The sequence below is a fragment of the Acomys minous genome, assembly GCF_964271855.1.
Source record: "Acomys minous genome assembly, chromosome: 8".
Classification (NCBI taxonomy): domain Eukaryota; kingdom Metazoa; phylum Chordata; class Mammalia; order Rodentia; family Muridae; genus Acomys; species Acomys minous.
In genome coordinates this window covers 65,409,302-65,436,960 of record NC_140489.1, presented here as the reverse complement: position 1 = coordinate 65,436,960, position 27,659 = coordinate 65,409,302, and the positions used below count along the sequence as shown (strand labels likewise).

General features: G+C 36.9%; 1 long non-coding RNA gene across 1 annotated transcript in view; it reads right to left on the bottom strand.

The window, feature by feature from the left end:
* Positions 1-553: 553 nt before the first annotated feature.
* The window catches only part of LOC311603338, a 73,263-nt gene continuing 46,157 nt past the window's right edge, over positions 554-27,659 (bottom strand). The window contains exon 4 of the long non-coding RNA XR_014781059.1: positions 554-818. This is a non-coding gene — a long non-coding RNA (uncharacterized lncRNA). The remainder of the gene's footprint in view (positions 819-27,659) is intronic.

The window sequence follows — 27,659 nt, the reverse complement described above, 5'->3', positions numbered from 1 at the left end:
TACTACAATTAGCACACATTAAATAATAACTAAATATCAATGGTCTCAATGTTTTCAATTAAAAGACACAGGCTGGCTGAATGGATCAAGAAGTACAATCTACCAATCTTTTGTTTACAAGAAACACAAGCTAGATATTTCCTTAAAGAAAAAGATAGACAAAAGTATCCCAACCAAATGGGATTAGGAAGCAAGCAGGACTCACTGTTCTAGTACTTAACAAAATAAACCTCAATCTAAAATTTATCAGAAGGGATAAAGAAGGACACTTAATTATTTTTATTATTTTATTCTCTCATGTAGTACACCCCAACCAGCTTCTCCTCCCTCCACCTCCTATCTCCTCCCTCCCTCCCCATTAACTCCTACTCCTCTCAGAAAATGGTAGGCCTCCCAAGGGATATCAAGTTGCAATAAGATTAGGCACCTCTCCTCATATTAAGGTTGGATGAGTCAACTCAGTAGGATGACAAGGGTCTCCAAAGCAGGCAAAAGTTTCAGAAACAGTTCCATCTCCCTCTTTAGGAGTTCCACAAAAACACCAACCTACACAACTGTAACATATATGCAAATGGCCGGAGTTAGACCCATGAAGTCTCCCAGGATTGTTGGTACAGTGTAAATGAGTCCCTATGAGTCCAGGTTTGGTGAGTCTGTGGGTTTTCTTGTGGTGTCCTTGTCCCCTCTGATTCCTACAATCCTCCCTCTCTTCAGCAGGATTCCTCAAGCTCCACCTAATGTTTGTCTGTGGACGCTGGATCTGTTTCTCTCAGTTGCTAGATGAAGCCTTTCTGATGACAATGGAATGAGGCACCAAGCTATGAGTATAGAAGAATACCATTAATTATCATTTCATTAACTTTTTTTTTTTTTTTTTTTTGCCAATTGTGTTTGGTTATATCCCAGGTCTGTGGGCAGGTAAATTCTGGTTTCTGATCCTCCAGGCAGTGACATGCATAGAGTCCCTCTCATGGCATGGAGCTCAAATAGGACCAGTCATTAGTTAACCGCTCCCACAATTTCTGTGCCACCTTTACCACAGCCCACATTACAGGACAAATTATAGGCCAAAACTTTTATGGCTGTGTTGGAAGACATTTAATTCTAATCAAGTGAGCAGTTAACCAAATAGACATTAGAATGATAAACATATGCACCAAACTCTCATCCCAGTTTCATAAAAAGTTTATTAGTGGAACTAAAATAAAAGATTAGCATATCTCCAATAATACTAAGTGATTTAAATACTCTGCTTTCACCAGAAAACTGGTCATCTGGACAAGTAAATCAACAGAAAAACAAAAGAATTATATGTCATTTTATATCAAATAGACTTACATGTATCTACAGAATATTCCAGCCAAATACCAAAGAATATACATTCTGCTCATCAGTCCATTCAAGACTCTCTAAAACAGACCACAACCTAGGACCCCAAATAAATCTTAAATTCAGAAGGATTTAAATACCTCTGTGTATTCTATCTGATGGCAATATAAGAAAACTTAAAATCAATGGCAAACAAATCTCTAGTAAGTATACAAACTCATGAAGATTGGACAACTCCTCATTGAATGATGAATGAGCCAAAGATAATTGGAGAAATACTCTTCCTCGGAGAAGAGTTCCCTAATATATTATTCAATACCACATTTTCAGCCCCAAAATTATATACATAAAAGTAATATTTTGTGGATGAATAGGTTGTACTTACAAATTTACATATCAACAATTAGAGAGAAAATGCCATGAATTTGACAGAAAGAAAAGAAAATAATTATATTTTAATTACAACATATTTAAAGTTAGTTTTTAAAGTTACAGTTACATAGTTTAATCAATATCATAAGAAATAACTTAGATTTTTGTAAAGGAGACAGTATAGAAAAGCATATACTTTCATTAACTTATGCCAAAAAGCACTTAAGTTGAAGGCAAATAATTTTTAACATTGCACTGACAAAAACACATAAAATGGGAATCAAATCCATATAAATGTAGCATTACATATTTTTCTCTATAAAATTCCACTTGCCACATGAAGGAGTCAAGAACAGTGTGCTAACAATCTACCCTGGCTGCGTACAGATGGGAAGCTGTTCATAGAAAAGGAAAAAGCATGTGGTCGGATCTGATCTCAGCTGGATCTATAAAAAAAATACACTTAGTGTCTTTATCTCTGAAATACCCTTAGCAGGATGTCCCTGGCTAAGGATTATAGAAAGTAGAACCTAGGATTTAGGACATGACTTCCTGGAGAGAGTCACAAAGGCTTCTATACTCTGGGGTGTAAAATGGAAATACTCAGTGTAAATACTTTCTGCTCTGTAAAGAGCTCCCCAAATCTCATCCCTTACAGGCTAGTGGTTCATATTTCACATGAGAAGCATTGCTTGATACATGGCCTTAATGATTCAGATTTATGTTTTCTATACTCCAAATACTTGGTTTTTCACATACTTGAAAGTATTTCTTACAGTATTCTCTTGGGGATGGTCTCTGATTTTGGTTTTGGTTATCAGTGTGTGAATGAAGTGAATCATTTTTTAAATGATGGGGGCAAGATATGTGGCTGTGAATCAAAATTCAATATATCTATTCAGGTAATTTATAGGCTAAATGAAAATATTGTTCATTTCTCTTATGTTAAATACTCGGCCATGGTGTGCTGGATAGTTTTATGTGAAGTTGACACAAGCTAAAGTTATCTGAGGGAAGAGAATCTCAATTTTAAAATGTCTCCATAGATCAGGCTGTAGGTAAGCCTTCAGATTATTTTCTTATTTAGAAATTGATGGAGGAGGGCCTAGTGCAGTGATGATGGAGTGATCCCTGCATTGTTGGTACAAAGTTCTATAAAGAAGCAGTGTGAGCAAGGCATGATAAGTAAGCCAGTAAGCAGGACCTCTGAATCCCCTCTACATCAGCTTCGGCCTCTATGGTCCAGCCCCATTTGAGTTCCTGTCCTGACTACCATTGATGATGAACAGTGATATGAAAATATAACCTAAATAACCTTTCTCTCTCCATTTTTCTCTTTTTGTCATGGTGTTTCATTTCAGTAATAGAAACCCTAAGACAAATTGACAGCAGGAGTCAGACCTGTCCTGTGACAGACCTGACCATGTTGTTTGGGGAAAGACTGTGGAAGAATTTTAGAACTTAGTACAAGAAAAGCCATTGAATGTTCATTGGTAAGCTGTTCGGTGTGATCTTGGGAGATAAGAGTGTTGGGGACAATGCAGAAGATAGAATCCTCTCTAGTGAAGTTTCAAAGGGAAGCTTAGAGACACTATCGGGGCTATCAGTTACTTTGAATTAAGATTTTTTTTTTTTTAGTTCAGGTTAACTAAGGCTAAAGAATAAGCTGTGATTAGCAAGTTATCAGAACTACTAATGTGCAACCTTGTCTTTGCACAATATATATATATATATATTCAGCAACTTGCATGGGCTGCCTTGCTACTCTAAATCTTCCTGACTTACCTGTAAAGTAGCTGTGATTGCAGGCCTGTGCCATCAAGTCTAGTTTTAAGGTACTTTTTCTAAAATTGGGGTTTAAGTTTCATTTCCTTACTCAAAATCTGATAAAATACAAAGCCTGCAACTGCCATGTACATATTTACATTCATGCCCCCCATTGCACCTCAGTATATCTGCTTTCCAGTGACATTCTTCCTTATTTCTTTTATGTACTCTTTCACTATATTCCTTGTTCTCTTTTGCACATACAATGTACTCTGAGGTCCAGGCACATATTATCTTTCTGACTGCTGATGTACTTTTCTTATCTTTTTGTGACTCTTGTCTTTATTTTGATAAATTATTTCATTTTAATGTGTTTTGATTGAAATGTAATTGTATCATTTTCTCACCCTTGTTTTCTTCCCTCCATTGTGTCCCAGCTATCTTCCCTCCAATCTCTTCCATGGCTCCCCAACTTTCAAGTTAGTAACCTCTTTATATTTGATTATTCGTACCATTTATGTATATACGTATATGCACAAATATGCATAAGCATGACTTACTGACTTTATTCTGCTGTTTGTGTGTACATGATTTCAAGGATAACCACTTCTTTACTGGCCAACTAACAAAGGGACTCATCGCTGGAAGATTCTAATTCTCCTTTTCCTAAAAGTCATTTGTTACCTATAGTTCTTAATCGAGAGGTGGGACTCCTAAAGCCCCTACCCTACCCCCACCTTTCACTTTACCATTTATATTGATATTGCCATTGTTCCAAACTTGTTTATTCAGCCAATTGTAGGAAAGAATGTTTCCCAACAGACTTCCTAGTATTTTGGCTCCCAGATCTGGAATGCTCACTTAGATCCTTCATGAATGCCAGAAATAAACTTTCTTACTCTGTAAATTTGTAGCATTCAAATAATGTTTTATTTTAAACTTAATCACTAACATTGCTTTTTTAAAAGTTAAGTTCCTTAAAGTCAGCCCAACAGTCCCAAACTGCATTAATTCAAATAAATCACTCTAGATTTAAGTAGAGATTGTGCATGAACTTTCTGAAATGATCTCCATGAGGCACAGCTTTATGACTCATATCAGGCACCGTGAGCAATGACTATCAGTGTCAGCAAGACATACCCCGACTGTGTTATCACTCTTGTGTACCAGAGCAAAGTCACTCTCAGTAGGTGATGAGATCAATGTTCCTATGTCTATGAAAGCAGTGAAATTCTTAGAATTAATTTTAGCAGTAACAGAAACAATATTCCTGTTCTGATCATTATAATCATTCTCAAATGAAGAAATTTGAATTTGACTGAAATATACTCCTAATACATAAATCAACAGATGTGGATATAATATATAATAATCTAAAGCTGAAGTACATATGAAACATAAAAATATACAACTAAGATAGATAAATAGATACATAGATTGATTGATATTTATTTAGTTCAAGATCATTTCTTTAAAATAGATTGACAATGAAATACATCTAAAATTATTTGTTTCTTCTATAGAACATTTTAATTTAATGCTCATATTTCATAAGTACTCAAACACCTTGAGATTATTTTATACCATGCCTTAAAACAGTAAAATATAAGGGACTGATCCTTTCATTAGTTGATAATTTTATTGGTATGTAAAAAACTTAGAAACAAATAAAAGAACTCTGTCATTAGTTCACAGATCTGTGGATCAGAAATCTACCTCAACAAAAACAGGTTCTTTCTTTAGAATATTACAGGCCTGAAATCATAGTATCATCCAGTACATATTCTTGCCTGGGGAAATCACTTTGATGGTCATTTGTGTCATGGACAGGTTATCGTCTTGATATTTACATTTTTTCTTTTTATTATTATTAATTTATTCATATTACATCTCAATTGTTAGCCCATCCCTTGTATTCTCCTATTCCTCCCTCCCTCCCGCTTCCCCCCTACTCCCCTCCCTTATGTCTGTGACTGAGGGGGGCCTCCTTCCCCTATATATGCTCTTTGAGTATCGAGTCTCTTCTTGGTAACTTGCTATCCTTCCTCTGAGTGCCACCAGGCCTCCCCATCCAGGGGACATGGTCAGAGATATTTACAATTGAGACACCGTTTCCATACTTACTCTCAAGCAGAGGGATTCTCAGCCCAGAAAGGCAGCCCACATTCTTTACTACATGACCTATTTTTCCTTAAAGTCCAGCATCAGGTCAAATCATTTTCATCTTTTGTAATTGTGAGTCCATTGTCTATATCCAGTCAGATAAAAAAAAAACCCAAGTAATTGAATATTGTCTGCGTTGTTACCTCTCTGGGGTCAAACTAGTTTGCAACATCAATTGAATTTGAAATTTCCTAAGCTACAGCATTGGACAACAGCCTCAAATAACCTGGAAAACATAGTATGGTCTCCAGGTGCCTTCTAAAATGCCTGCTCTTTATAAATTATGTTTTATAAAATGAAATTTTAGTATATATGAATGCCATTTCTTCATAAACTTTGTTAATGTACATGTTCCTTGCAAATATTAGTGTTTTAATTTTTTGGGTTCTTTATATATTATGGATATTATCCTTGTGTCAGATGTAGGGTTGGTGAAGATCTTTCTCAAGATGTCAGCTATCACTTTGTTCTGTTGTCAGTGTTCTTTGCCTTACAGAAGCTCTTCAGTTTCATGACTTCCCATTTATTAATTACTGATATTAGAGCCTGAGCCATTGGTGTTGAGTTAAGGAAGTTTTCTCCTGTGACAATGAGTTCAAGGCTCTTCCCCACTTTTTCTCCTAACAGATTTAGTGTGTCTGGTTTTATGTTGAGGTCTTTAATCCACTTGCATTTTTAGTTTTGTGCATGGTGATAAATATGGATCTATTTGTATATTTCTACACATAGGCATCCAGTTAGACCAGCACCATTTGTTGAAGATGTTATTTATTTGCCATGGTATGGCTTTGGCTTCTTTTTAAAAATCAAGTGTCTGTAAATGTGTGTTTATTTCTGGGTGTTCAATTCAATTCCTTTGATCAGCCAGCTTATTTCTATGTCAGTATCACACTGTTTTTAATTACTGTGGCTCTATAGTACAGCTTGACATCAGGGATGGAGGAAAATTTTTTATTGTACAGGATTTTTTTTATCTATTCTGGGATTTTTGGTTTTCCATATGAAGGTGAGAATTGATTTTTCAAGGTCTGTAAAAATTGTGTAGGTATTTTGACAGGGATTTCATTGAATCTGTAGACAGCTTTGGGTAATATGGCCATTTTTATGATGTTGATTCTCTTGATCCATTAGCCTTGGACATCTTTCCATCTTCTATCTTATTCAGTTTCCTTCTTCACAGACTTTTTTTTTTCATTTAAATCTTTCACTTGTTTGGTTAGAGTTACACCAAGATACTTTATGTTTTTTTATGGCTATTGTGAAGGGTGTAGTTTCCCTAATTTCTTTCTCATCCTGTTTGTCATTTGTATACAGGAAGGCTACTGACTTATATGAATTGATTTTGTATCCACCCACTTTGCTGAAGGTGTTTACCAGCTGTAGCAGTTCCTTTGTAGAATTTTTAGGGTAAGTTATGTAAGCTGTAATATCATCTACAAATAGTGATACTTTGGCTTCTTCCTTTCCAATTTGTATCCCCTTGATCTCCTTTAGTTGTCTTATTGCTCTAGCTAGGACTTCAAGTACTATATTGAAGGCTACTGAGACAGTAGACTGCCTTGCTTTATGCATGATTTCAGTGGAATTGATTTAAGTTTCTAAGCTACAAGGTTGTTGTTTGTCACCTTTACTATGTTTAGGTATGTGCCTTGTATCTGCAATCTTCCCAAGACCTTTCAAATGAAAGGGCATTGGATTTTTTCAAATGTTTTTTTTTTTTTTTGTCATCAAAGGAGATGATCAGGTGTTTTGTTTTTTCTTTCAGTTTGTTTATATGATGGATTGCATGGATAGATTTCTGTATATTGAACCAGCCCTGCATACCTGGGATGAAGCCTAGTTGGTCATAGTGTATGGTATTTTTGATGTGTTCTTGTATTTACTTTGTGAGCATTTTATTGAGTGTTTTGCATCGATGTTCATAAGGTAAATTGGTCTGAAATTCTCTTTCTTTGTTGGATTTTTGTGTGACTAAGCTATTAAGATGACTGTGGCTTTATAGAATGAATTTGATAGTGTTTCTATTTTGTGGAATAGTTTGAGGTGTATTGCTATTATTTCTTCTTTGAAGATCTGATAGAATTCTACATTGAACCATTCAGTCTTTGACTTTTTTTGATGGGGAGACTTTTGATGACTGATTCTATTTTCTTAGGGAATATATGATTATAAATTTGTTTGCCTGATTTTGATTCAACTTTGGTAAGTGGAATTTATCAAGAAAACTGTTCATATCATTTAGATTTTGAAATTTGTGGCATAATGTCTTTTGGAGTAAGACTTAATGTTTCTTTGAATTTCCTCAGTATCAGTCATTATGTCTCCCTTTTAATTTATAATTTTGTTCATTTGGATACTCTTCCTTTGCCTTTTAGTTAGTTTGGCTAAGGGTTTGTCTATCATGTTGATTTTCTCAAAGAACCAACTCTTGGTTTCATTGATTCTTTGAATTGTTCTTTTTGTTTCTAGTTGACTGATTTCAGCCCTGAGTTTGATTATTTTCAGCCCTCTATTCCTCTTGCATGTGTTTGCTTCTTGTTTTCTAGAGCTTTCGGGTATTACATTAAATGCAATGTCTGTAGTTTCTTTATGAAGGCATTTAATGCTTGAACTGTCCTCTTACTACTTCTTTCATTGTTTCCCATAGGTTTGGGTATGTTGTGCCTTAATTTTCATTGAATTCTAGAAAGTCTTTAATTTCTTTCTTTATTTCATCCCTGACCCAGTTGTCTTTGAGTAGATCGTTATTCACTTTCCAGTTGTGTGTAAGTTTTTTGTTACTTATATTACTGTTGAAATTCAGCTTTAGTCCTTGGTGGTCTGATAAGATATGGGGGTTGTGTCAGTTTTCTTGTATCTGTTGAGGCTTGCTTTGTGACTGATTGTGTGGTCAATTTTGGAAAAGGTTCTGTGAGGTACTGAGAAGAAGGTATATTCTTTTGTATTTGGGTGAAATGTTCTGTGGGTGTCTGTTAGGTCCATTTGATTTGTGACCTCTGTTAGGTTCATCATTTCTCTATTTAGATTCTGCCTACATGATCTGTCCATTGGTGAGATTGGGGTGTTGAAGTCTCCCACTATTAATGTGTTAGATTTGATGTGTGACTTAAGCTTTAAACGTGTTTATCTTATGAATGTAGGTGTCTTTATATTTGAGGCATGGATGCTCAGGATTGTTATGTCCTTTTGGTGAATTTTCCCTTGATGTGAATGAATTGTCCTTCCCCATCTTTCTTGGATAATTTTAGTTGAATGTGTATTTTATTAAATATTAGAATGGCTGTTTCAGCTTGCTTCTTCAGTCCTTTTCCTTGGAAAACATTTTTCTAGCCCTTTACTCTCAGGTAATGTCTATCTTTGTTGCTGAGGTGTGTTTCTTGAATGCAGCAGAATGTCGGCTCCTTTTCCTGTAGCCATTGTGTTAGTCCATGTCTTGTTATTGAAGAGTTGAGGCCATTGATGTTAAGAAATATTAATGACCAATGGTTGTTAGTTCCTTTTATTGTGGAATTGGTGGTGATAGTGTGTGGCTGTGCTTTTTTCTTTTGGTTTTGCTGTTGTGAGTTATCTATTTCCTGTGGTTTTTCTGGGTGTAGTTGACCTTGTTTGGTAGGAGTTTTTCTTCTAGTACTTTCTGTGTGGCTGGTTTGGTGCATATACATTGTTTAAATTTGGTTTTATCATGGACTATCTTGTTTTCTCCATCTATGATGATTGAAAGTTTTGCTTGATATAGTAGTCTGGGTTGGCATCTGTGATCTCTTATTGTCTGCATAACATCAATTCAGGACTTTCTGGCTTTCAGGCTTTCTGTTGAGAAGTCAAGGTTGATACTGATGGGTCTACCTTTATATGTTACTTGACCTTTTCCCCTTCCTGCTTTTAATATCCTTTCTTGGTTCTGCACATTTAGTATTTTGATTATTATGTGCTGGGAGGAATTTCTTTTCTGGCCTAGTCTATTTGGTGTTCTGTAAGCCTTTTGTATGCTTAAGGGTATCTCTCTCTTTAGATTGGGGAAATTTTCACCTATGATTGTCTTGATAATATTTATTGATCCTAGGAACCTGTAATCTTCTTTTTCATCTGTTCATATTATGCTGAGGTTTCATCTTTTCATGGTGTCCTTACTTTCCTGGATATTTTGTGTCGTGAGATTTTCTATTTTAATATTTCTTTGAGGGATGTATCAACTTTTTCAATTCTATCTTCAGCCCCTGAGATTCTCTCCTCCATCTCTTGTTTCTATTGATGATACTTACCTCTGTGATTCCTGATCTCTTCCCTAAGATTTCCACTTCTAGGGTTTTCTTAGATTATGTGTTCTTAGTTGATTATAATTCTTTTTTCATGTCTCAAACAGCTTTAATAATTTCTCTGCCTGTTTGATTATGATTGCCTATCTGTCCTCAATGACCTCTATTCAATTGTTTATAATTTTCTGTAATTCTTGGGAAGATCTATATATTTCCTCTTTATATTTCTCAAATCACTGAACAAGCATAGCTTTAAGGTAATTTTCCTGAGATTCAGTTGCATTAGAGTATCTATTTTTGTTTGTTTGTTTGTTTAGGGGGATGTCTGGTAGAGCCATGCTGTCCTTCATTTTTGTTGATTGTGTTCTTACCTCTTCCTTTACCCATACTGTAGAGGCAGCTAGTCCCTTTGAAAAGCAGCTTCTTGGTATACAGTCCTAGCAGACACTGGCCACCTGGAACTTAGATTCCTCTGAGCTCTGCCATCTAGGATCTGGGATTTAACAAGGTTCCACTAACTACCTGGTCTCCTCAGGCAGATTAGCATCAGAGGATAATAGTGGCTTGGAGACCAGAACACTATTCTTGAGTGTTCCCTATTTGGATATTGCAGGTCTCACAGTTTATGTCTCCCAGACCAGGGGAAGGCTGCAAACTCCCAGATTGTCTCCTTTGTCTGATTTTGCATTGATCCTGTTATCTTGTGTCTCTTCATTAGAGAGGTGAGAACATTGATATTGAAAGATATTAATGTCCAGTGTTTATTGGTTCCTATTATTTTGATGTTGGTAGTGGTAGAATGTGTGTATGTGTGAGAGAGAGCATCCGTTCTTTTGTTTTTGTGGATGTGGGTTATTTATTTCCTTTGCTTTCCTGTGTAAGGTTACCCTCCAAGATAGAGTTTCCCCTCTAGTATCTTCTGTAAAGCTGGATTTTAAGTTAGGTATGGTTTGAACTTGGTTTTGTCATGGAATATCTTGCCTTCTCCATCGATGGTGAGTGAAAGTTTTTCTGGGTATAGGAGTCCGGATTGGTATCTATGGTATTTTAGTGTCTGAATCTCAAGATGCTTCTGGCTTTCAAAGTCTCCATTGAGAAATCAGGTGCAATTCTGATAGGTTTGCCTTTATATGTGACTTGGCCTTTTTCTCTTGCAGCTTTTAATATGATTTCTTCATTCTATACATTTAATGTTTTAATTATTATGTGGCAGTAGGGTTTTCTTTTATGGTCCAATCTATCTGGAGTTCTGTAGGCTTCTTGTATCTTTGTGGGCATTCCTTTCTTTAGGTTAAGGAAGTTTTCTTCCAAGATTTTGTTGAAAATATTTTCTGGGTTTTGCAGTTGGGAGACATTTTTTTTCTTCTATCCCTATGATTCTTAGGTTTGGTCTTTTCACAGTGTCCCAGATTTCTTGAATATTCTGTGTCAGTAGCTTTTTACATTTAACATTTTCATTGACTGCTGTATCCATTTCTTCAGTCATAACTTCTATCCTTGACATTCTTTCTTCTATCTCTTGAATTCTGTTGATAATGTTTGTTTCTATAGATCCTGTCCTCTTCTCTAAGGTTTCTATTTCTAGGATTATCTCAGATTGTGTTTTCTTCATAGCTTCTATCTCCATTTTTAGGTCTTGAAACCTTTTATTTATTTCCGTCTCCTAATTGATTTTAGGGATTTTTTTACTCAATTCTTTTACTCAATGATTTACTCAATTCTTCCATCTCTTTCTTTGTATATTCCTGATATAGTTTGAGGGATTTATTTTCCTCCTTTAAGACCTCTATCATTTTCATAACATCAGATTTGAAATCTTCTTGTGCAAGGCTGTGATATCTCCATGGCTTGTGGTGGTAGTGGAACTGCTGGTTTCTGGTGGTATCAGATGGTCCTGGGGACTGTTGCTTGGGTTCTTACACTTTCCTCTTCCCATTGTGATGTCTCTGGTTGGAGCCTGTGTCCAGGGTATGCTTGGACCTCAGAACTTTCTGTGGATTTTCTGAGTGACCTGAGGTCAGATCCACTAGTTTTCTTAGTTGTAGTGTCTGCTAGGTGCTAGATTCATTAGAGATGGGGTGGTAGGAGACTGTCACAGGTTTTTCTGCAGCACTATCGATAAGACTAGATGATTCAATACTGAAAAACAGAAGGAGAGGTGACCACTTGCAGTCAGTTGATAAGCTTCACTGGAAGAAATGGCCTGTAGGCTAACAGGGAGTGTCTGCTGGAGTTGAGCACTGGGACCAAATATATATATGGGGGTAGTATATATATTATATATATAATGGGGGTAGTGATGTTGAGAGGGAAAGATCTATGGGATACACATGCTTGTGGGCACAGGGAGGTTAGGGCAGATCTCTTGATGAAATGCTAGAAAAGAAGCTGGGGGATTGGATTTTGACCAGAAAAAGGTCTTCAGTTAGCTTACCTGCTTCCCTGGCTGATGTGTTCTCATTGAATGCTTGAAGGTGTTAGACACTGTGATGACAGGATAAGTTTCAGGAGGAGGAGAATATATTTTTAATTCATTTTAGATGGTTTCAGAGAAGAGTGAGAAAAGAGCAGCTGTTCTGCTGAATGGCTGGGGATAAGACTTGGGGTCAGATTTGGAGGTGCATATGGAGAGGTGAAGATCTACAGTTAGCCTACCTGCTTTCCTGGAAGGAATGGACTAACTAAAACTTGCATTTCTAGTGTTATCTCAGATTGGAGTATCTTTAGTGATTCTAAATCTGCTTTTATGTTTTGAAATGTTTTCAGTATTTCATTCCACTGTTTGTGTTCCACAGACTCATTAAGAAATTTATTTATACCCTCTTTAAGGTCATTGGGCATAATCATAATAACAGTTTTGAAGTTCTGGTGCTTCAGCTATATTGTATTTATCTAAGCTTTCTGTAGTAGAATTATTGGGTTCTTGGTGAGACATATAGTTTTGACTGTTAATGATTATGTTTTTGCACTTGTGTATAGGAATCTGGGTTTGGTGTTATTTTGATTCTAGATGTTGCAATCTGTTCTTGTTTTGTTGTTTGAGTGCTCTGTTCTATTCCTTGGTATATCTTGCCTTCTCTGGATCCTAGGAAAATGTTGGTCATGATTTATCCAATAATGCTTCTATAGATTTGTGGGCAGCAGAGAAGAACATAGGTTGGCTATGAAAATAGGCAGGTAGATGTTTTAGAAAAGAATTGAGTTTCCTGTTCACACCTAGAGGGAGTTTCCCAAGAATTTGGAAATATGGTGGGCAAATTGGATCTTACAAGTAGTTTCTAGGAAGGCAAAGAACTATCTGGAAAGATGAGGCTGAAAGGGCTAAGGAGATCTTAGCTTTGAACCAGGGGTTTGGATTCTTCAGTGATTAGAGTTGAGAGTGGAGAACAGGCTCCACTCCTATAATCAGATTATTACCAGAGAGTATAAGAATGGGGCAATCATAATGGAGGAAAGGAAGAATAATACCTACCTGAGTTCCTACCAAGTGTGTCCACTGGAAGACCAAGGTATAAAGTGTTTCTCAGTATTGGGGACTGACAGAGAGGAATGGATGTTGGATAGATTGGGGACAGGAATGAGAAAGTTCACAGAAAAAAAGCACAGATGATTAACATCAGGTTTGGTAGACCTTCAGAGGACGTTGGTAGGGTGGGAGGACACAGGCCACAATTAGCAGACTGCTATGAGGTTGGAGATGATATGAGAGAGACTGTATTGGAGGAGAGAAAGAGTGAAAATGGCTTGCCTGAAGTGGTTCAGAGGGGAGGACATCCTCTTGGGACTTTAGGTGAGAGAAGCATGGGATATTGGGGAAATAGAAGGATCCAGAGGATCCTAGAAACCTACAAGAAGAACATTATGAAGCATGGATATGGGTCCAGGGGTCCTGCTCAAACTATGGCACCAGCCAAGGACAATATAGGCAATAAACTTCAAACCCCTACCCAGATCTAGCCGATCGACAGGACATTCTCCACCATTAAGTGGAGAGTGGCGTCTGACTTTCATGAGAACTCTGGTACCCTATTTTTTACCACGTCTCCTTGATGGGAATGCCTGGTGGCACTCAGAGGAAGAATAGCAGGTTACCAAGAAGAGACTTGATACCCTATGAACATATACAGAGGAGGAGGTCCCCTTCAGACACAAACATAGTGGAAGGGAGTAGGGGGAAAGAGAGAGGAAGGGAGGAATGGAAGGATACAGGGATGGGCTAATAATTGAGATGTAATATGAATAAATTAATAAAATATTAGATTCCTAAATTTAAAAAGGGAAAATGGCCTGCCTGAGACCAGTAAGGTGTGGTAACTTATGTCAACAGAGAGTATTGGGTTCTTTGCAAGGTTCAGCAGAGTCACCAAAGGATGGAGATAAGAGTAGAAGGAGAAACCCCTGCAAGGGTCTGCTACAGGGCTGTAAATCAGTGAAATAAAAATGATACAAATGACACATTTCATGGACTGTTATACTTACATTCTTCTTTCATTTTCATCTCTTCCCATTAATTTGAGCTGCTACATCATGTCATTTCTTTCTACCCTAAAGAACCCAGGTAACTTTGTGTGAAGGGATCTGCTTAGTATAGTAACTAATTCTCTTTTAAGTTTCCTTATCTAGGAAAGTTAATTTTTAATACTTTTATTTTATTACACATGTATCAAACAAACTACATACAGCAGAGAGAACCATGTAACAATCATGAAACTAATGCATTCTATACATGTTACATTTATAGTCTATTGGCCGTTTGCATTCATCCCATTTGAAGTACATGTCTTTCCTGTCTTGTTGGGTCGAAATTTCGGTATGAAATTCAGTATCTATCCTATCTCAACTCTAATAGCTTAACTTCTTTAACTTAATCTAAGATGATCTTGTCTTGGTTGTAGAACTATACTATCTTGTTTTCAATGACTCTCAGAGACTTGAGAAGGAATAAAACTTAAATTCCTGAATGAACCAGCAGTGTGGGTTAGCAGCTTCCAAAATGTAAAATTGATTTAAGACAGTTTACTGCCTGACCAGTCACCCAATACACTTTATAATGTTGAAGCCTCATCTTCAGTTTTCTCGACTAATATCTCTGCCAGACTTGGTCGCAGGGCAGGAACTATTGAGTACTTGCTTACCCTGACTTGGCAGAGTGTGGCTGTCAACTCTGCCTGCATCTAAGTTGCCATTTTTAGGCTGATTCTGTTTGTGGCAGGAACAAGGACATTTTGCCCAATGGTTGGTTTGCCACCTTTGAAGCAGTCTCCATAAGGAGGTTCTTTGATGCTCATCATCTTCTTTGAGGTTGGCTGGGTATTGTCAGGACTAACTTGTCTAGTTGTCAAAGAAATTTAGGATTGTAAGGACAACTTTAAATGCCATATTCTGTGTGTCTCTGAGGCTTTAAAGACCTTATTCTACTAATTTACCATATATATTGATAAAGTCATATCTACCTGTCAGACTTAGAATATATATTCTTGTGTTAAAACCCGCCAAGTATTTGGCATCCACATGTTTTGTATCAGTATACTAAATTCTATGACAATGACTTAGATATAATCTTCCTTATAGGTAACAATTAAGGCCTTGAGTTAAAGAGTAGGTTCAATCATCCAGCTTTTGTTCTATCCTCCCTTTATGTTCCTAAATCTTTCTTTATTTCCTTTCAGCTCCCATCTCCTTGCCTATGTATGCAAAACAAAGGAAAAAAGAGCCATTCCTGCATTTCCCCTAATTTTTTCTCTATATAAGACCAATAATGACTTATGACCACCTCCCGATGAGAATAAGCATTTGTAGATCAAAAAAGTAAACAGCAATCTATACAACCCGGCCTCTGCTTTGATAAAATGGGGCATCATTCTCTTAAGGTTTCTTCAGGTTCAATTGCGGCAAATAATACCTCGGAATAGGCCCCCCAAAATTGGAGATAATGGTTAAGCAATCTAATGATTGCATTTGTGGCTCAGTTTCTGAATATTGAGAGATTCCAGGCTTAGGAAGAGATTGGAATGGTGGTCCAAATTGGATCAGAAGTTTTCTACAATGTTCTCCAAGAAGCTGTCCAAATCTGATGGGTAAAAGCAACAGAATCATCCATGGCTGGAACTAAGAGGATGCAAGATGTCAGTGTCCATCGTGCTGGGAATAATGATTCCTGTCAGTTCTGATCCAGCTGGTTATTTTGTTTTGAAAACATAATTTCTCACAAGCATTATAGATTCTAACATTATAAATGTATGAGGTATGCAGAATGCACAGAACAACTAAAGCTAGTTTTCTGGGCACTGTATGGGTCGACATAAGGCATTTGCAAACCTTCCTTCATGCTTAACTATTAGTGGACTCCAATACTAAGTCACAGAGAATCTGTGGTTAACATGAGACCTTGCTATGCCTTTACATTTATATCTCTGCCAGTCTCAGAACTATTCTCATGTACTGGGATTAGGAATATAAATTTCCTGCTTGTTCTGTAATTTAAATTCTTTACATCTCAATTGTAGCCCCCTCTCTCATCCCCTCCCAGTTCCATTCCCTCCCTCATCAACCCCTATCCCATACCTCATCAACCCCCATTCCATCCCCTCTCTCATCCCCTTTCCCTCCCTCCCCTAGTCCTTAGATAGAGGAGCTCTCCTCCCCTAACCTCTGATCTTAGTTTATGTAGTATACCCTGTACTACATATGACATTTTAGGAGAGTTAATTTTGCCTGATGTAAAATTTTGTTATCAGGAAATCTTGTTTTATTTATTTTATCTTTTATTTTAAATTCACTGTGCTATTTGGCAAATTATCCAGTAAAGAGATTATTATTCTCTGGCCCCCTCTCTCTCTCCCCATCTTTCCTTCCATCCCCCCCACTGTGTGTGTGTGTGTGTGTGTGTGTGTGTGTGTGTGTGTAATTTTATGTTCTAGACTTCCTCTTTTAAAAGGTTTAGTTTTGTCTTGTTTAATTTTGTCCAGGTCTTGTCTTGAGCTTGCTCTAGCCAAGATTTTGACCATAGGCTAGCTGAACTGTTGATTTTCCCAGATAACTAGCCATTTGAGAGCATTGCTTTTAGTGACTATTCTACTAAGCATGAGGTTTTTCATCTTTCATTCTTAATGAAGAAAGACATTTCTACTTATGAAACTTCTCATTTTCCTGACTCTTCACCCAGTAAAATTACTGTGTGGGAGGATAATAGTCTAAAGCAAGAACAACACTGCCTTTCAATTCTTTTCCAAGGCTCAGTAACTTCCATTATCTAACACTTTGACTCTGTTATGTTTTTTCCATTGAACTCCAGAGTTATAAAAATGATTATTATGACCATATATCTATTGTTATATTTAACTGTTGAGATTATTTGCTGTCCTTCTGGTGCTGTCCTAGAAATTTCACCTCAGGTATGACTTTTATTTTTAATGTCAAAGTCTAAGATTAAAGACACCTTTTACCATAATATTACCATGTTTATGGTTTGTTTTCACTTAACTGAAAGTTTGAGTTGAAATTACTTCCAGGTTACTTACCTACACAGATAAGAACAGTTCTGTGACAAAAATAAGTATTAATTAGATAATAAACTGCAAAATTATACTCAAAGTAACCTACAATTATTTGATGGAGAGTTGTAAGAGGCAAAAGAAAAGCACAAAAGAAAATATAGACATAAAATGTACTTGTGTTATTTTTACATTGTTCATTTTATGTTAAACAAATATGAGTGATAGAAGGGAAAGGACAAATAAATTAGCAAAATATATGTGTACTTTCATACAAGTAAGATGTATTACACGTGTGTTTTTAATATATAGTCATGTAATTTACTTAGGAATAGCTTGGGATGAATCCATATCATTGGATTAATTTGAGTGAATATCTACATATAAATGAGGTGATCTTATTTATGCAGTGCTTACCACATATACTATTATTTGAGACTCTAAAATGATTAAAATTGTTTTCTTAAATATTCTTGTGTGGGGGCTTCAATCTTTTTTTTCTTTTTTTTAATTTATTCTTGTTACATCTAAATGGTTATCCCATCCCTTGTATCCTCCCATTCTTCCCTCCCTCCCATTTTCCCTTTATTCCCCTCGCCTATGACTGTTCCTGGAGGGATTACCTCCTCCTGTATATGCTCATAGGGTATCAAGTCTCTTCTTGGTAACCTGCTGTCCTTCCTCTGAGTGCCACCAGGTCTCCCCTCAGGAAACTGGGACAAAGGGGACGACATCCCATTGAGACTCTGGATGAGAGAAGCATGGGAGAATAGTAAAGTAGAAGGATCCAGAGGGTCCTAGAAACCTACAAGTAGAACATTATGATAGGCATATTTGGGCCCAGGGGTCCCGCTCAAACTAAGACACCAGCCAAGGACAATACAGGCGGTAAACTTTAATCTTTTAAAACTACTTTATTTGGGGTTCTTTAACGCCTCTACTTCCTTCCAACAAACTTACCCTATATAGGAAAGAAATAAGGTTAATAGGGACAGGAGAAGGAGACCTTTTAGACTCAGAGACTTGGGCAATTCCTTTCAAGATTCCAGAAGACCAGTTAAACAGCAAACCATCAGTCTCTCAAAAGCAACTGCTCTTTGGAGCATTTCTCTATAGGAGCTTCTCTAAGCAAAGAGATGTGAAGCAAAGAATCCAAGAGTAGTGAAGCTGTACGAAAGAGATTGACCTTTGGTTTTTGTTGTTATTGTTGTTGTTGTTGTTTTGTTTGTGTGTGGGAGGGGTTGGCTTGTTATACTCTCCCATAGCCTGTACAGGATGTTTTCCAACTGGCAAAGAACATACCCCCAAATGAGGTAATTTCCTTTCTAGTGAACAAACATCACATTCCCTCTCACAAGTCTGTTTCCAGTGGACAAACATCACATGCCCTCACATGAGGCAGTTTGACATGCTACACTTGCGATCAAAACAAAAACATGTTATGTCCACTACAGTTGTGTGACATTATTCCTCACCCCAGACAGTAATTAAAGTAAAGTAACGACAGACCAAAGTAATGATACCATCAAAGTCCAACCTGTTGGACCAATAAGTTTTATCAGTGTAACTTATAGGAGCTGAAAAGACTCAAAGATAGCTGCATCACCAAGTGCAAGTATAACATGGATTAAACCTTACAAAAAAAAAAAAAAAACCTTGGAGTCTCCTACACAGCCTTCAGGCACTTTAACAAATAAAGTGCTCACTTCTCACAGAGTTCATTTGGTCTGAAGATCATCCAGTCAGGTCACCTAGTCTGTCTTTTCTATACAGTTCAGCTTGACTGGGAGCATCTACCTAAACTTCTTACTACTTATATAATCTCAAGAAAGAAGAAAAATAATGAACCTGATAAGTTTCAGTAACTTCCTAAAGCTATTGAATTATTTACTTCCTGGATTTAAGAAGTTTCCTTACAGGAGGGTATATTCTATCTCTTCTGGGGGACATGCAGTTTTTTGTCCTCCCTGCAAATATCTTCTTCTTTTAAATATTCACTTTACCTCCTGGCCATAGCCCCATCCCCCCATCCTTCCACACCTCCTAGTTCCACCCTCACTCCCACTACCCCATTTCTCTAATGTATTATTCACAAAAAAAAAACAAATCTCTCCATCCCATCCACACAAAGTCATCAAGTCATATCAGGACTGAGCTTGTCCTCTTCCCCTGTGGCATAACAAAGCACTCTCAACAGGGAGAAGTAGTGGAAAAGCTGTCAAGACAGTCCAAGTCAGAGAAATCCCCTGCTCTCCTTCCTAGAGGACCTATATAAAGCCTCAGATGCCATCAGCTACTTGTGAAAAGTGTTTGTACAAGTTTGAAGTCCTACCAGCAATGGAGGAATGGTTCTCTTTCTCCACATCCTTGACAACATGTGCTCTGTCACTTGAGTTTTTATCTTAGCCATTCTGAGGGTATAAAGTAGAACCTCAGAGTAATTTTGATTTGCATTACTCTGATGACTAAAGAGATTGATCATTTCTTTAAGTGCATCTCAGCCATGTAATATTCTTCTGTTGAGAATTCTTTGTTTAGCTCTGTGCTCCATTTTTAAAATTAGATTATTTTGTTTGTTGGTTTGTTTGTTTGTTTGTTTGTTGGGTTCTTTATATATATTAGATGTAGGACTAGGGAAGATATTTTTCTATTTTGGAAATCAGTCAAGCACTGTCACAGAAAATTGGGAGTAGCTTTACCTCAAGACCCAGCTATACCACTCTTGGGTATATACTCAAAAGACACTCTACCATAAAAGAAGAACACTAGCTCAACTATGTTCATAGCACCTTTATTCATAGTAGCCAGAATCTGGAAGTATCCTGGATATGCCTAAACTAAAGAATTGATTAAGACACTGTGGTGCATTTACGCAATAGAATACTACTCAGCTATTGAAAATAAAGAAATCATGAAATTTGCAGGCCAATAGATGGAACTAGAGATATTATCCTGAGTGACATAACCTAGATGCAGAAAGACACACATGGTATGCATTCATTTATAAGTGGATTTTAGCCATATTGAACAGGATAAACATACTACAATGCACAAACCCAAAGTCGATAAGTAACAAGGAAGATCCATGCAAGGATGTTTAAATCTCACTCAGAAGGGGAAGTAGAATAGGTAGAGGAAGTGGTTGAAGAGCAAGAACAGGGTAGGAGAGTAAACACAGGTGGAGCTCAGACCTAGGGAGAGCAATGATTGGAAGAAAAAAGCCTGTAGAAAGAGAAACAGTGATTGGGGGCATCTCTGCTACAAGCTGGAGACCTAAGTGAGGGTAGGCTAGTAACAGGGGTCACAGAGACTGAAAAAGACATCCTCTAACTATATGAGTCTCCTAGTAGAGAAAGGGGAACACCAATGTGCTCACAAAAACTTTGATTCATGGTTTACACTGACTATGAGATGTTCAGGGATAGAAATAGAACAGATAAAGAAGAGAATGAGGGAATGTCCAATCAATGCCTAGCCCAGCCTAGAACCTACCCCATGGAAGAGAACCAGCCCCAGACACTATTAGTGATGCTCTTCTATGCTTGCAGACAGGAGCCTAACAGAATTGTCCTTTGAGAGCCTCTACTCATCAGTGCCTAAAAACAGATGCTGAGACTCACAGCCAAACTTTGGGTGAAGCATAGAGAGCTTTGTGGAAAAGTGAGGGGAAGGAGAAAAGGTGACTGGAGCTTCACAAAAAGACCAACAGAGCCAAAAACTAGGGCCCAGAGGGACCTGCTGAGACTGAAGCACCAACCAAGGACCTAGGCCCTCTACAAAGACGTAGCAAATGGGCAGCTCAGGCTTCATGTGGGTCCTCAAGGAGAATGGGAGCTCTCTCTAACATATATTCTCTTGCCAGCTGTTCAATTAATTCCCCCTTGAGGGACTGCATTTCCAGACCACAGGGTAAAGAGAACATGCTCAGTCCTGATATGATTTGATGAGTCTAGGTGGGTGGGAAAGGGGGCTCCCCTTTCAGGGGAATAGGGAAGAGGTTGAGAGAGAGGGAGAGAGAGGGAGAGAGAGAGAGAGAGAGAGAGAGAGAGAGAGAGAGGATAGGACTGAGAGGTGAGGAGTGATGGAGCTACAATCACTATGTAAAGTGAATAGATAGATAGATAGATAGATAGATGAGATAGATAGATAGATAGATAGATAGATGATAAATAGATAGACACAGAGGCAAATAGATGGATGATAGATAGATTTATTTAAAAGGAGAGGATGTTGCTAATATGTGCATTAGTTATTGAGCACTTAGCTAGCTAAGATGTCATTTGAGTATACAACCTACCTACCCAGAAATTAACATTGTAAAATCAAATTCCTTTCAAATAATGAAAAAAAAAGTCACTTTTACACTTACTTTAAAACCTGTCCTTATTCACACATTTTTACAAAAACTTCCTCCTTACTAAAGTTATTAAATCTTGAAAAATCAAAGGGAAGAACATCAAGCAATCAAAATGTAGAAAAGATATGCTCTTATTTCTTCCATCTGAGGTTGTTATTTTAATAGATACCTCCTTCTTTTGTGTCTTTCCTAAAATGTACTCAGGTTTCACTTCTTTTATGTCACCAGGTTGTGTTTCTAAAAGCCACATATTGATTTAATTTCCATGCACTGGAGTTTTGAAAGGGCTAGGACTCTTCATTTACTCTCCATGTTTCACATTAATACATTTACATCTATAGAAAATGGACTTGCAACAATGGTAATGATACCTGTCTCAGCATTATCTCAAAAACACACTTCCATAATGAGAACAGGAGAAAATTTACATTCTGATTATTGACATTTAAGTATACAGAATATAACACTGCCATTATTTACAAGTGGCTTATTACTTTCCTGAATATATGTAGAGAGTTTGTTAATTATATACTACGATGTAGGAAAGATATTCTTGTACCTTTCCAATGCGCCCTTTCCCTGTAATTACCTTTTAACTGAGACAAGCATCTTGGCACTTCCTTAGTTATCATAAATGTATATTCTCTGACATTTATATACCTTAAATGGGATCATTAATTTTCTAAAACTTTATAAGAAATATATTCTCATTTCTTAACATTGTGAAAGTGTAAGAGTTCAAGTGCAATACAGTTTAAGTATACTTCTTTTGTTGGGTTACACCTCATAGGCAAGAATGTTCATTAAAAGCTTATAGCGCAAGAGGTACTATTCTGAAGACTTGAAAGACTATGAAGATAATTGGCATTTTTCCTGTCATACATGACAGCAAAACTAACACTTTACTTTTCCATCATTGTCTACAAATTTATAAATTATCTTATAACTAATGGTAAAAAGCAAGTTAAGGGGTAGATGAACACTACACTTGAACATGGACAGAAATTAATAGTAAGCATATCTAATCCTTCAAACTAAATGGGCTCTTCATCATTTCTGGAAGTGAGTCTTTCTGAGAACATTATACCTCTAACCTTTGTAAATCTTAGTCCTGAAGATATTTAATTGCACTGTGAAAATGATAGGTATGACATTGCTTGAGTTGCCATTATGAACAGAAAAAATAATTAGTAATCTTATGTGTCACTAAATTTTAAATGTTGACTCAAATATGTATATTTAGTTAACTGATTACTCTGAATTTTGAGTCCAAGATTCATTTCCTGAAAAAAAAATTTAAATGCTGAATTGTCACAGTCTATAGTATTTCAGAAACTCAGAAATATGTTCTTATATAAAAGTCTACTATACTGACATAAAGAAAGGAATGAAACTATTTAATCTCACCCCTGCTCTGCAACAGAAAACATATTGCAGCCTTCCCTCCTACATATTCCTATCTCTTGTGCATCCCAAAGATCTTCCCCTCCTAACCCCTTTCCACTCACTCATTTCCTACCAGCAAACACAAAGCCTTCAGACTCTCCTAAAATCCACATAGAAAACAGAAACTAGGTACAAAACCCCCACCCATAAAGTTAAAAGTAGAAATCAGCAACTATACCTATAGTCATCCTGTTTTAAAATGCCTAGCCACCAGCATAAGAACATAATCAATGATAACCAGGGAATTATGTCCCAAGTAGACTCAATCAACCCTACCCTATCAGGCCCTGAATATTCCAGCAAAGATCAAACATAAGAAAGAGATATTAAAACAGCTTGGATTAAGATGATAGAGTAGTCCTTAAAAAAAAATGTGTAAGACTCTGAAAGAAATCCAGGAGACAAGTCACACTTGCCAAAAGATTAGAAAGGTTGCCAACCCATGTAACTTGTCTCCTCCACTCTCTTAGCATCAGCAGCAGCAGCAACAGCACTCACCCTCTTACCCCACCCTACCCAACCACAGGCCATGCTTCTTGGTTCCTTCTGGTTGACACCTGCTGCCCAATAAACCACAGGCCATGCTCCGCAGTTGTCCATACCCCACTTTGTAGTTGTATGACAGCTCTCAACTCCAGGAGATACCCTCTATCTGACCACAGGCTATGTCTGCTACAGAAACAGGTACACTACCAACATGCAGACCTCCTCCACTCTCTTGGTGCTACTACGACAATATTATCCCCCATCAACGTCCCCCTCTTCATTGCCATACCCCAGGCTACAACCCAAGTAGGGCCCCTTTGCTGGACCAGTGACTACAGCTGCCACCAGAATGCCAGCTAGGCTAGCCACCTGCAGATTTTTCCGCTTTCTCTCTGTGTCCCCTTCCCTGCAACACTATTCCATAACACCTCCCTCCTCATCTCTGTGCACCAGACTTCAACTTGGGTCAAGACTCCCTGCTAAGTAAGAGGCCACACAGGACACCAGAATTCCTTCCCACAACTTTGGCAAAGAACCCATGTTTGACAAGAGACCACACCTGCCACCAGAAGTCCAGCCCACAACTTGGTGTAGACCCTCTGCTCAGTCATAGATTACAGAGGCCAGAAGACCAGAGAAGAAACAGAAACCATGGGGGAAAAAACACCCATCTAACATAAACAAACCCAGAATGGGCACCTGGACCTATAGTCATTTTAAACCCAGATGATTAAATGCCAGAATAAGAACACAATCAACAACAACTAGGGCAATGTGGCACTACCAGAACCCAATAATTCTAGTACAGAATGCCACAAATATTCCAATACAACTAAAGCACAAGGGAAAAAAAACTTTAAAGCCAATTTCAAAAAGATGATAGAAGTCCTTAAAGATAAAGTAAATAAATCGCTTAAGGAAACAAAAATTAGAGGAAACAAATAAATTCCTTAAAGACAGTCAAGAAAAACAAACAATGGAAGGAAAGAAATAAAACTGTTTCAAAACCTGAAAATGGAAATAGGAGCAATAAAGAAAACCAAAATTGATAGAGTACCGGAAGTGGAAAATCTAGGTAAGGGAGCAGGAACTATAAATGCAAGAATCAATAGCAGGATCACAAGGGTGGGTGGGTAAGGGAGACATGGACAGACTGGGAAGTGAGCATAATCAAGATGTATGATGGGAAATTCCCAAAGAATCAATAAAAAATTATTTTAAGAAAGGGAGATGTCTGACTATAAAGGTACAAAGAACAGGCAAAACACCAAAGAGATTGAACCAGAATAGAAAGTCCCCTTGCCTGACAATAATTAAAACTCTACACATACAAAAGAAAGAAATGATATTAGGAATGCAAGAGAACAGAGGAAAGAAAAAGAGTGAAAGTAATATATAAACATAGACCTATTAGAACTACACCTGATTTCTCAGAGGAGACTCAAAAAAACTGAATGGCCTAGATAGATGCCTTGTAAACTCTAAGAAACCACAGACACCAGCCCAGACTACTATATCCAGAAAAACTTTTTCAATTACCATAGATTGAGAAAACAATATATTCTATGATAAAGAAAAATTAAAAGAATATCTGCCTACAGATCCAGCCCTACAAAAGATAATAGAAATAAAACTCCAAGAAAAGATTTTAGATACAGCCATAAAAACACAGGAAATAAATAATCTCTCATCAACACACACACACACACACACACACACACACACACACACACCATAACCACCACCAGTAATAACAGCAAAATAACAAGAACAGGACATTCTCCACCGTTGAGTGGAGAGTGAGATCTGACTCTCACATAAACTCTGGTGCCCCTTTTCTGACCACGTCCCCTGGAGGGGGAGGCCTGGCGGCACTCAGAGGAAGCATAGCAAGTTACCAAGAAGAGACTCGATATTCTAAGAGCATATATAGGAGGAGGAGGAGGAGGAGGAGGTATCCCTCAATCACAGACATAGGGGAGGGGAGAAGGGGGGAAGTGGGAAGGAGGGAGGAATAAGAGGAAACAAGGGAAGGGCTAACAATTGAGATATAATATGAATAAATTAATAAAAAATATAAAAATGATATAAAAATAACAAGAATTAACAAATATTGTTCTTTGATATCTCTCAGTATCAACAGACTCATTTTTTTAAATAAAATGACATTGGCTAACAAAATGGATGCAAAAATAGGACTCATCCTTCTGCTGGACACAAGAAATACACCTCAACAACATCAAAGATAAACATTGCTCAAAATAAGTTGTGGTAAAAATATTTCCCAAGGAAATGGACCTAAAATCATCCTGAAATAGTCATTCTAATATCAAACTGAATAAACTAAATGAAAATAACAAATACTCATCAAAAGAAAAATCTACCAAGAGTATTTTTCTCAATTCTTAACACTATGCTGTGAATTCAAGGGCATCCACATTTGTAAAGGGAACATTACTAAAGTTTAAACAACACATGGACACTCAGACATTGATAATGGGTAACTTCAATATTTCACTATCTCCAATAGACATTTGATCCAGACAAAAACTAAACAAAGAAACACTGGAGCTAACAAATGTTATTAACCAAATAAAACATTTATCTTCAGAACATTTAACCCCAAAACAAAAAGAATATACCGTCTTTCAAGCACCTCAAGGAACTTTCTCTAAAATTAACCACATACTCAGAGACAAAGCAAGTTTCAGCAGATGTAGGACTATTTAAATGATACGTACAACCTATAGGGCCACCATGGAATAAAGCTGGATTTCAGCAACAATAGAAAACTTACAAATTCATGGCAACTGAGAAACTCACTTCTAAATGACTATTGGGTCAAGACAGAAATAAAGAAAGTTAAAGACTTCCTATATTTCAGTGAAAATGAATGTACAACATATCTAAACTTAAGGGACACAATGAAAGTGATGCTAAGAGGAATGTTCATTTCATAAAGAAAATAAGAGATATATCATTTTTACCAACTTATCAGCATACATGAAAGCTCTGGAGCAAAAAGAAACAAGAACAACCAAGAGGAGGAAATAGCAGGAAATAATGGAACTGAGGGCTGCAATCAATAAATGGGAAATGAAGAGAATACAAGAACCAATAAAACAAAGAAATAGTTCTTTGAGAAAAATCAACAAGTTAGACAATCTCCCTTACCCAAACTAACTAAAAGATAGAGAGAGACGGCCCAAGTTGACAACATCAGAAATTAAAAGGGGGACATAACATCAAGGAAGTCCAGAGAAAGTCATAATTTTAAAACCTGTACTTCACAAAATTGGGAAATCTAAAGAAAATGTACAATTTCTCAATATATATCACTTACCATAGTTAAATCAAGATCAGACAAACAACTTAAATGGACTAAAATACATGACGAAATAAAAGCAGTTATCAAAAGTCTCTAATCAATAAAATCCTATGATCAGATGGTTTTAGTGCAGAATCCTACCAGACTTTCAAAGAACAATGCTCCTCAGATTATTCCACAAAGTAGAAACAAAAGGATCATTACTAAATTCATTTTTATGGGGCCAAAATAACCCTAATATTCAAACTAGACAAAGGTTCAACGATGAAAGAGAATTACAAACCAATTTCCCTTACAACCAATTGGGGAAATGCTCAACATAAATACAAAAATACTCAGCAAAATACTGACAAATCAAATACAAGAATCATCAAAATGATTGTGCACTATGATCATCCCAGAGATGTAGGAATGGTTCAACATATGAAAATCAGGCAGTGTAAATCACCACATGAACAAACTAAAACAAATAGACCACACATGATCATTTCATTAGATAGAGAAAAGTTTGTGACAAAATCCAACACACCTCCAAGATAAAAGTCATGGAAAAATCAGGGATACAAGGGTCATATGTAACCATAATAAGGGCAGTTTAAAGTGCATTAATAGCCAACATTAAATAAAAAGAATACTCTGAGAAATTCCACTAAAGTCAGGAA